The following is an 11,929-nucleotide window of genomic DNA, read 5'->3' as shown; positions in this document are numbered from 1 at the left end:
TCTGATCTCCATCAGTAGTCACTTCTCTTTCTCCTCTGATCATTTGTGGTGTGCCTTAACTCAGCTACAAAGAGAAATGCTTGGTGCCACAAATCTGCCCAGATCTTGCTGCCATTTATCTCGCTCTGCTTTATGCTTGGAGACAAGGCTATAAACAGCGTATGTATGTACTTTTCCTCTCAAACTGCGTATCAGTTCTGTCCATCCAGCAGCAGAATGTGTCTTTTGAGTGAGGAATAACATTTCAAGTAATTTACTTTCTCAATATTTATAAACTTTCTTTGCTCTCCCTTGTGGAAGAGGAAACTGGTATGTTTAGTTAAGCATGAAATTATTTGTAATTCCTAGCAGGACTCCCTGAGAACATAGAGAGTGATCTAGCACTGGAAATCATAAGGTTTGTTATTTCCCTTCAGAAAAGCTCTGCCCTCATCAGCACAGTAAAATAATGTTAAAAACAGCATGAAGGTGTGGTAAGTCTTTGGTGGGGGGGGGATTATTTCATTTTCTGCTGTTTTTTAATGTCTCTTTTTTTTCTGTCAGTGGGCTATTTTAAATCTTCCTGAGAACCATATCTTTAATATTTAATTAAAGGGTTAGCTAAAAGGAACGTAGTGGGTGGATTGCTACCACTTCCCTCAAACCTACTTATTATGTGTCTTCTTAAGTGTGCTTTAAATAGTTAGAGCAAACATCATCGCTAAAAATCACAGTTACTTTCTGGCTGTAGGAGGTTCTCTGCATCACTCAGTGTCTTGGAGCAGTAGGAGAGGCAAATCAAAAAATCTGGAGTGCTTTGAAGCTGTAGCAGAAGGGGAGCAGAGTGCGTGCGATGATAAGCTGCGGCAACAACTCGTGCAGGGAGGAAAGAAGGCAAAGTACACTGCATGAACTAGGGCAGGATGAAGTTCCTGCTGCACCAAAAATAATCCTGCTGCTATTAAAGAGACGATGGCTTGTGGCAGGAGCAGCCTGTGCTGGGGGCATGCAGGAAAAAGGGGACAGCAGGGAGTGCAGAGGCTTTGTGCTTCGGAGCAGGAAGGGAGGGAGGGAGATGGCTAGGGGAGTGGTTAATTAAGAGGTCTATAGAGAGAGTTTATCTATTTTAGGGAAAATTAGTTCATGGGTTTTGTCTAGCTGTATGCTAGACAAGTTCTACTTTCTCTACTACAGACAAGCCTAAAAGAAAAGTGAAGGAGAAATTGGCAAAGGAAAGGTGTTTGAGGGGAAGGAAAAGAGGAAGACCTGAGAAGAGAGAGAAAGAGAGAGAGGGAGAAAATATAACTGGGCAAGTAAATCACATGACAATAAAAAAAGGCTGATAATGTAAGGGTGTAAAAGGTAGAGAGGCAGCACAGCATCAGAAAAAGCATTTTAGGTAGGACATACTGCAGGAACTTATTGCAGAGCTGGTCCAGGTACCTAAGATCCAATAATGTCCTTTTTGTTTGTGTCCTAGAAAGTGAGAGCTTCTTCCATGTTCTGTCCTTCTGGCAGCTGAGAAGAAGGATGTTAGGATTTGGAGCTGTGTTGTGGAACTCAAATCAGGCCGTCACGTCTCTTCTGTGACTGAGAAATAAACCCAAGTGTCATTCCCAGATTCTAAATTCCAGGAGGCCAAAACGAAAACAGATTGGACAGTCATCTGCTTGGTCAAAGTTCCTCAAAATCAGCAAAGTGGGAGGATTTCTTGCAGACAGCAAACCTCAATATTCCCCATTTATCCAATCAAAAGTCTCCTTAGGATTTCTTGTAAAATTAGCAGTCAGCACAGGTCCTCCGGCTCTCATTAGACCCATTTTATCAGGAACATTATTTTCCATCTGCTGTCCCCAGAACAGATGATTAATTTGAACCTATCATCTGGGGAGGTGTGAAGCTGTATTGGGAAGTTACTTCCTGGCTTCTTTAGAATATATCCTTTTGGAGGATCTTCTTTGAGACTGAGAAAGCTATTTGAATGCATACAGGCATTGAGAAAGGCAAGCTTATGACAAGGGAAGAAAGCTGTCCTTGAATAACTAAATGCTGAAAGATTTCCACAAAGAACAGAATTGATGATTTATATATAGGTATGTATTTCTGTGTCGTTAGAAATTGGTACTAAAAATTCAACAATTGAAACCTTAGCAGTCAAAGACCTCTTGAACTAATGTTGTTTTCTGTCCCAAACACAGTGTGTCTCCTTCACTCCATCCTAAACTTCAATCCTGAGCCCAGAGAAAGACAATAAGTATGGTCTGTTTATTTGGTGCTGTGATACTGTATTATGTTAAAAAAGAGACTAGTTTCATTATCCTTGTGAAAAGCAGTGCATAAGATCCTAAAATGAAACTTCTTTAGTGAACATCAGGGTTGGAACAAAGCCCTTCTAGTATGACAAATACACGTCATATGACAATGTAACATATATATATGCACTTTTAGAAAATTCATTTGGAAAGACACTGAGTCACAACTGCCAAGCAGTGATGGCTGTGATGGCCAGTGCTCCGATGTGCTTGCGATTTCCATTCCACAGGAACTTGCAGGAGAGAGAAATAGCTTCTTGATAGGCTGACTGTACAGAGAAAAATAGTGTAGAATTAACTGGCTTTGGCGTTTAAAGAATTAATTTAAAGTAAATGGTTTTTCTTCTCCACTTTTTAATTTATTTTTCTTTCAAGATTTTCAGGCACCCACATGGAGCCACAGGTGTCTTCATCTTACCGTGGCAATGATCAGCGTGGTAATTTATATGGCTCTGGTGAGGTGGTTGACTATGAGCACACTTTTTGTTGGAGAAGTTTTTAGAGGATAACTGGCTTCCAGCTGAATGCCTGGGTATGGAGCTTGGCAGATGCACTGAGGATTTACTTGTCAGTGTTACGTAGGCAGATGTGATGCATGCAGAGGCATCCCAAAGCTTAGCTGAAATCATGGGGAAGCATTTGCATAGAGTCAGAGTGAAAAGTTTGTCTCTTCCATGCAGTAATTTCTGGTGAAGGAGTTCCTCTGTAACCGTGCCATGGTCTATGCAATAGAATTAAGTAGACCAACCTGCTGGCACAATATAATTTTCCAGGTATGTTTTCCCTCCATGACAAGCACCAACTCCAACAGTCTGCTACAGACAACACATTTCAGAGGATGACAAGTAAAAGTAGTAAAACTGAAGTAAAACTCCTGGATATTATCTCCTCCAGCCTTCCCAGTGCATTCCTGAGGGGAAGATGTAGCCCTGATCTAAGTGAGCAAGAGAGGCAGAGAGGGCTGTGCACACACGCTGAGACCATGCACTGCCCTACAAAGTGCCAGCTGTGGGATGAGGGGGCAGCAAGCCTCTGAGCTTACCTAGACAAAATGTGCATCCTGTCTCCTTGTCAAGTACTCACCTTGCAAACACTTCACAAACATGAATTTTACTTGGATTGAATTGAAGTGTTCAGTATGCCTCTGACCCAAGTTCCTGCTTGCAGAGCAGATGGGTTACTAAATACACACTGTGGGTTTTCATGTAAGTTAGCAGCACAGTTAAAGTTTGCTATGCTGGCTCTGAAGAATGAAGTGGCTTTCAAACTAGGTCTGAGCACAAATAGGTTGGAAGTGAGTCACTGCTATTATCAGAACAGTTGCTCTGTAGAGGTGGTTTCGTCCTTACATCAAAGGGTGGAGGTGAGGTGCTGTAGGGAGAGTCACCCTAGAACATTGCAAGACGTTAGACAGCCTTCCTCTGTCATGTGTGTGTGTCCCACATTACTGACTACTTAATTGCATCCTCTTAGGTGTATCTTGCTCTGCTTTGTAAATTTTAGCCCCTTCAAAGTTTTACTCATGTGCTAAGGACACATTAGGCAAGTCATGTAAATTTACATGAAAAGCCTTCGTTTGAATTTGGAAGCACGCAAATGCCATGCTGACGCCTGTCAAATTTCACCAGCAGCTTCCTCTCACAAGTCATGGACAAATCAGCGATGACGGTGGTTAACACAAAAATAGAACCTCTGCAATTTGGATGTTTGACTTTGTCTTTTCACTGATTGCTTTGTCTTTCGGTTTGACTGACTGCAGACGAGAACGTCAAGCTAACAGCAGTGGAACTGTCATAGCGTTTGTTTATTTATAACAGCTCCTTTTGTTCATGCTGCTAAATAAGGTGGCAATAAATATTCATTGCAGTTGTGCTTCACCAAACGGGAATTCAGAGATAACTCCTCGAACTCTGAAAACTTTGCATTTTATACCCAGTGTTTGCCACCACACATAGCATTCATTATCTTCTGCTGTCAAATATTCTTGTATTTTCTTATTCAGTGCCCTACTGTGTTTTAAATTATTTGTGGTTCACTAACAGAAATACGTGAAGTATGTTGCAGGTCCTCTTGGCACAAATTAGTGAAATGTAACTGAACCAATTCTAGTTGCCTGGGTGATTTAGAAACATATTTCACTTGCCATTTGCATTAGCAAGATCTGCAGACTTTTACTAAATATTCCTCAACAAAACCAAGACTTCAGTTTCAGCACAAAATCCATGCTGACATGGATTAGCATGTGTCTCAGGAAGGAAAGCAGACCATCCTTACAAGAAATTTAAACCATTTATGCCAGGATCATTTAGTTCTGAAAATGCATGGTAACAATACAGCGCAGGTAATGCCTTATACTGGATGAGGTTTTAATTATTTGATTATTACATAAACATGCTTTTCTCATGTATTAATAGAATTTATAATAATCCCAGCAAACTGGGAGGAGTGATTGATATCCTGGAAGGCAGGGCTCACGTTCAGAGGGACCTGGAGAAGCTGAATGAATGGGCCAACAAGAACTTCATGAAGTTTGACAGTGACAGTATTCAAATGGAGCCGCCCAACTGACCAGGACAGGCTGGGGCTGTCTGGGAGCACTGCAGGAAAGAGCCTGGAGTCCTGGGAAGACAGGAGTTAGAAGGGATCAGCACTGCATCCCTGTCTGAAGGGCTCGAGGAAGACCAGCCACACACTGGGCTGCCCTGGCAAAGGCAGTGCCAGCTGATCAAGGAGCATGATTCTTTCCCTCACTTGTGAGTTGACATCCAGAGTACTATGTCCAGTTTTGGCCCCCCAGAACTTGGCACATTTTGACAAATTGAAGGGGCACCAAGAGGATTCAGGGTCTGGAGCCTATGATGTGCAAGGAGAGGCTGAGAGAGCAGCTTCTGCTTAGACTGGGGAGAGAAGGCTGAGAGGGGGCTGACAGCAGTCTTGCACTGCCTAGAAAGGGATTACAGAAAATATGCAAGAAGCCACTTCTCTGAGGTGAGCAAAGAGCAAGAGGTAGTAGATGCAAAGTGCAGGAAGCAAGGTTCCAGCTGGATGAAGGAAAGAACATTTTCCAATCCTGCAAGCAGGCAATCACTAGAGTAGGTTGCCCAGAAATAATGGAATCTCCACTGTGGGAAATTTTTGGGACTCAGCTGTATAATGCACTGAGTAACCTGATCCATGCTTGAAGCAGGCATTTTGACTAGAGATCTCCATAGGTCTTTTCCAAACTAAATGTTTCCATTATTCTGTTATATGTATTATAAAATTCTGCTCTTCAGAGGTATCAGGAAAACAAAATTTATAGCCAAAAATATGCCTGATTAATAAAGCTGCTAACTTCCAGGAAGTATAAGGTATCCCTTTCCAAGCACCCTGTGCTCTAACTTGACTGCATGGATGTTGGAGTATGAAGTTGTACAAACACACTAAAACTCTTGCATACCTACACCAGCTACAACTCCATTGTTGCAAATATTTTCCTTGTAAATGGGTGTTTTGAGACAACTTTTCATTTTGCTTTCCCTGAAAAACTTTAAGCTAACAGGTTTGTCGTGATGTTTTCCTGCAATGCAAGATTGAACAATACTTCCCTCAGGAGAAGTCATGGAAAGCAAGCCTGCAGCTTACAGAGGGGATCTCCTGCAAGAAAGATATTTAAATTACAGAAAGCAAGCCATTCCAATTGAAGCTGTGTCACAGTGCAAGTCTTTCAGGATTGCTAAGGTGAGATATCCTTGAGTTCTTAGGGCCAAAGCCTCTGTTCTCAATATTGCTCTAGTTTCACCTCCTCTAAACATTCTGCAAATTAACATTTGATGATAAAAGGATTTTAGTAACATTTCTGACAGGGACTTTCTCTTGTAATATGTCATGTCATAGAATCATAGAATGTGCTGTGTTGGAGTGGACCCACCAGCATCATCAACTTTTGGCTCTGCACAGGACACCCCAAGAGTCACACCATGTGCCTGAGAGTGTTGTCCAAAGACTGCTTGAACTCAGTCAGGCTGGTGCTGTGACCACTGCCCTGGGGAGCCTGTTCTGGGGCCCAGTCACCCTCTTGGTAAAGAACATTTTTCTAACATCCAGCCTAAACCTCCCCTGACACAACTTTGGCCCATTGCCTCAGGTCCTGTCACTGGTCACCACAGAGAAGGGATCAGTGTCTGTCCTTCCTCTTCCCCTCATAAGGAGGCTGTAACTGCAATGAGGTTTCCCCTCAGTCTCCTCTGGGCTGAACAGACAAGTGCCCTGAGCTGCTCCTCATATGACTTTCTCTCAAGGCCCTTCACCATCTTCGTTGCCCTCCTTTGGATGCTCCTAATAGTTTAATGACTTTCTTACATTGTGGCACCCAGAACTGCCCCCAGCACTGGAGGTGAGGCTGCCCCAGCTCAGAGCAGAGCAGGACAATGCCCTCCCTTGCCTGGCTGTGATGCTGGGCCTGATGCCCCCCAGGACACAGTTGGCTCTGCTGGCTGCCAGGGCCCTGCTGGCTCATGTTCAACATTTCATCAACCAGGACCCCCAGGCACCTTTCTGTAGCACTGCTTTCCAACATCTCATTCCCCAGTCTGTCCACCCGCCCAGGATTGCTTCATCCCAGGTGCAAAATCTAACACTTGACCTTGCTAAAATTCATGTAGTGGGTGATTGCCCATCTCTGATTTTTCAAGGTCTCTCTGAAGTGCCTCTCTGCCCTTGAGGGAGTTCTTCCCAGTTTAGTGTCATTGCAAACTTTCTTAGTATTTCCTCACGTCCTGCATCCTGGTCATGTCACAATAAAATTCTTCTGCTTTGCATTTGATGTCCACATTTAGCTGCACAACAGAGCCCAGTTGGGCCAACACATGTCCTTCCCCTGTCCAGCCCATAGGGTCAAAGGCTCTACAGGCAGTATGAGGACCTGGATTTACCTTTCCTTCCCTGCTCCCTTGTATGCTTTATATCACTGCACCTGAATACAAAAACCTCTGATTTCACTTATTTTGACCCCATTTCTGAGATAAAATTGTGTTGTCAAGTACCCCTCCCTCACAAGGGCAGTCAGAGCACTTGGAAAAACAAAGGGATGGAACAAAGGGCTCATGTATTCCAAGTGAGTCGCCCTAGAGCACAGCTGGTAACATTGCCAGAGTGAATAGTGCTGTGATTCAGCTCCCCTATCTTCTGAATCCAGCAAAATGGAGTCACACTGGAAGTGCCATCAGTCTGGATGTTGGGCACTGCAAGAGCACTTTTGCTGCTCTCAGTGAGCACAGGTGGTGCCCAGCCTTTACAGGGCTCTGGCAAACAAGGTGCACCTGTGCTGAGCTGCTTCTCCCCTCTGCTCCTTCACCAAGCAGAAAAAATCTGACACCCATACTGACCTTCTGAACAGTTACTCTATGGGCAGTCACTTATTCCTGGTGTACTTTTATTTTTTATATGTATTTTTATTTGATATTTACTTTTATATGTATGCATATACATATACATAGACATATAGATATAGATTATATAGATTATATAGATTATAGATATAGAGAGAGATTAGATAGATAGATAGATAGATAGATAGATAGATAGATAGATAGATAGATAGATAGATAGAAGATAGATAGATAGATAGACAGACAGACATATATACACATACACATACACACATATAAAGGTGAACCCTGGACCCAGATCAAGACCAAAGATAGAACAGACTCTTTTCTGGTATTCTTTTGACCATAATGCCCATGAGGTTTGCATACCTGGGGTAAAACTACGCAGACATCTTCTGCAGAACTTGGGGTAGGAATAACAACTTTATCTAGGGCCATTTCTGCTCTTCTTTCTATATTGGCAGTAATACATTTAAAGGTTCCTACCCACTGGAAGTGACCTGAAGAGTACTGGTATTTTGTGACATGAATTTCATGGACAGATGATGTGATCCATCCATTGCTAGTTGGAGCTATCTACAATTCATGTACCAGCCCTCAAAAAGTCACAGCTGGATGCTGCCCATAATACCCATGGTAAATTCTTTGTGGAAGAAGCATAAATGTAACTAGACAAGGCAGGGTATGAGTGGTGAGGATCCACCATGGTGAAGCTGGCAAAGGAGGAGGCAGAAACACCCTTCAGCAGTTACACCTACTGACTGTTCCTGGAAGAGCTTACAGGTTCTTTGGAAGGAAAAGAACCAGAAGTTATTGCAGCCTCCTGAGGGAGAAGCTTCAGTTTATGCTGTTGGCTTCTCTTGAAATCTTCTTTTAACAGAGAAGAACATTCATTCCTGCCAGTAAACAAAGCCAAAGAGGGATGGATGAGACGTCAGGGGTTGCCTAGATATTTGAAAGATGACCAGAAAATTCTCCTTTATAGCTCTTTGTCCTACATTACTTAAAATGCCTTGAGCAGCTATTCTGTTAAATATGCCTTTCCACCTTCCCAGTGTTTTCCCAAGTGATTAGAAATACATGTGGGTTGCACTCAAGGGGTCCTGTCAGTGACACCATCAAAGGCCAGACTCCTTTTAAATGTAAAATTGCTGGTAGGAGGGAGAGCACTCAGAAATGTTAGTGTATTCCCTGCATCCTCAGCTAGCAGGCAGAGGTTGTAACTGCAGAGCTACACTTAATTTGATATGTTCTTTGGGGAGTTTTGTGCAATGTACCAGCTGGAATGAGAGAGGAAGGTTGTCCTTAAAAAGTAAATTAAAGCATGTGTTTAGCTTAATGACCACAAAGAAACATGCAGCAGCCTTTGTGTGGGGCTTCAAATTATGATTTGCTGGATCAAAGCAATTCTGGCAGCCATTTCCTCTTAGAACTAGATGTATGAATCTGAGGGTAGAGAGTCCTGGTTTATAACAAGGTCATCTCATCTCTGTCACTGAAATTAATTTCAAGAAATAGATTCTCTCTTCAGGACATTTTGTCAAGTGATCTGAGATTTTGCCACATGACGTGCAACAAGAGCTCTAATGTAATGGAGAAATTGAAGCAGCATTTTGATTTCCCAGTACCAACACCCCTTTGTCCTCTAATGCTGATGCTCTTAAACAAATGAGGAAAGCTTAAGAATACTCATTAACTCATGAAAGTAAACAGCTGGCATATCCAGCTTAAACTGACCTGAGCAAAGCACAGAAGGTTTTTTAAACATTTAGCCAGATTTTTCTTTACATAGGGAGAAGCTAGTAAAAGGATAGGACCTCCCTGCTTCCTATAAAAAAATGTCTTCAAAGGATCCTTAGGAAAGTCCTTACCTTTTTACACTAAGGGCAAAAAAATCTCTTTTAAACAGACCCCCCTGCCACTGTGCATTGCTTCCAGCTCCTCAGATGTGTCCTGCCCCTGGTTCCCTCATAGCCTGCCAAACCAGGAATACCATTGCTCACTAGATGACAACACCGGCAAAGTTTAGTCAACATCTGTAATGCAAAGAGATTATCTCAGCAATACCTCTGTGACTCAAACAACCAGTCAAAATGTAATACTCTGTAATAAATTATTTCAACATGATTAAATTTTTTACTCTGGAAGAGAAGCATTTAGGTATCTTTGATGGAATCCACCCTCTTGTAAGAAAATTTGAAGTCAGCTTTTCCATCTAAGGAGGAAAGATGCAATAGGAGACTGCTTCTTATTTCACAGCTCCTTGAACAGAGACATCTCTTTGTCTACAGGCTACCTAGGGAAAAGATACTTTTTTCCCTTCCCCTTTGTTTTTACTTCTCTAAATGAATCATCTGCTGGTGCCTAAGGATAAATCTATCAGATTCCCTGTGCTGTGGTAGAAATGGAGGGAGAAGAGTAGGGCAGGGTAAAGGAGAAGAAAGGAAAGCAAAGTTAACACAGACCAACCTGCAAAGATGTTACTAATCTAGCCAAAGGGAGCAAATTCAGAGAATCAGCTACAAGAGAATGAATTGAGCTGAGACAGACAACCACCCTCTTGTCACTCCTTCTGCACTTTCTCTTTTTGTCACTCTCTATCAGTAAGGCAAACATACATAAAAGGGACTCACACAATTAAATCTCAGTTGCCAGGAAATACTTTGCCCTCCCCTCATGCATCCATTCCTTCCTTCCTGAGCAACATAACACTTTAAATCACTTGAAAGGAAGCTTCACCTTTTCAGAGACAAATATAGTTAACATCCCCACTCCCAAAGAAGACAACAAAATCCTATCCATTTTAATAGCACTAGTTACAAGCATGTTTTATACTCAAATAAAAATAACTTTTAACTGAGTGTAAAGGGCCCCAACTATTTCAGAAAGTGGAAGGTGACCTTATGGAAATCAGCAAGAGTTGGTGTCAACTTCAGCGTGATCCGTGTGTCATTCTGAAGAGAAGATGGCTTCTCCAGATTGCTCCAAATGACTCAGCAGGGGCTATGGCACTGAAGGCTGCCAGGAGGCACAGCATTGCCTCAGAGCTGTGCATGCCCTCAGGGAGATACTGAAAAGGATCAGAATCACAGAATCACAGAATGGGGTGACCATTTTAGGGACCTTTAAAGGTCAGCTAGTCCAAGCCCCTGGCAATGATCAGGGTCATCTTCAACTTGATCAGGTTGGTCAAAGTCCAGCCTAACCTTGAGCTTTCCCAGGGATGAGGCATCCACAGGCAACCTGTGCCAGTGTTTCACTACCCTCATAGTAAAAAATGTCTTTCTTATGTCTGGATTGACTCTCTGTTGGAAGCTGTTCCCCCTTGTCCTATCACTTCATGCTCTTGTGAAAAATCCCTCTCCTGCTTTCTTGTTGGCCCACTCAGGTACTGAAAGGCTACTACAAGGTCTCCCTGGAGTCTTCCCTTCTCCAGGCTGAACCACAAACCTCTCAGCCTTTCCTCACAGGAAAGCTTCTCCATTCCTTTGATCATCTTTGTGTCCCTCCTCTGGACTCGCTCCAATGGTTCCCTGTCCTCCCTGTGCTGTGATCCCAGAGCTGGATGCAGCCCTGCAGGTGGGATGTCACCAGAGCAGAGCAGAGCAGAGCAGAGGGGCAGAATCCCCCCCCTCCCCTCCTGCCTACGCTGCTTTGGATGGAGCCCAGGACATGCTTTGGATGCAGTTTGGCTTTCTGGGCTGTGAGTGCACATTGCCAGGTCACATCCATCTTCACATTCAGCAAAGCTTCTCAGTTTGCAGTTAGAACTTTGATTTTGTATATTATTGCACCTGATCCCTCTGCTCAAAGCTGATCAAAAAGGAACCTCAGTTTTCACATGGTTACATGCAGGGCAGCTTTGACTATTTGGTAACTTTATTGCCAGGATATTTGAAGGCTCAGAACATGCTCTACAAACACACAGGCTTTTCCTAAAGAATGCCTAATGATATTTATATATTGTATCTTAAAATCTTTCAATATTACTTGCAAATTTGAGCCTGTATGCATGATGTGCAATAAAAACAGCTTTATGTAGTGCTAGGCAAGATTTGAAAGAGGCATCTGGGTGTAATATATATTTTTGGTGTAATATAGAAGGGTTGAGATTGGTACAAATTAATTGTCCAGCTGGATGAGAAAGTCATCTAATTCTGTGTCCTGATGGCTCAGAGGGGAGAGTCAGAATCTTGTCCTGGGGATCAGAATGATTCAGGTGGGAATGGAGATGATCTCATTCAACCTTTGCTCCAAAAAACATCATCT

The sequence above is a fragment of the Melospiza melodia genome, chromosome 1 (assembly GCF_035770615.1).
Source record: "Melospiza melodia melodia isolate bMelMel2 chromosome 1, bMelMel2.pri, whole genome shotgun sequence".
Classification (NCBI taxonomy): Eukaryota; Metazoa; Chordata; class Aves; order Passeriformes; family Passerellidae; genus Melospiza; species Melospiza melodia.
Note: the sequence above shows the minus strand (reverse complement) of the source record.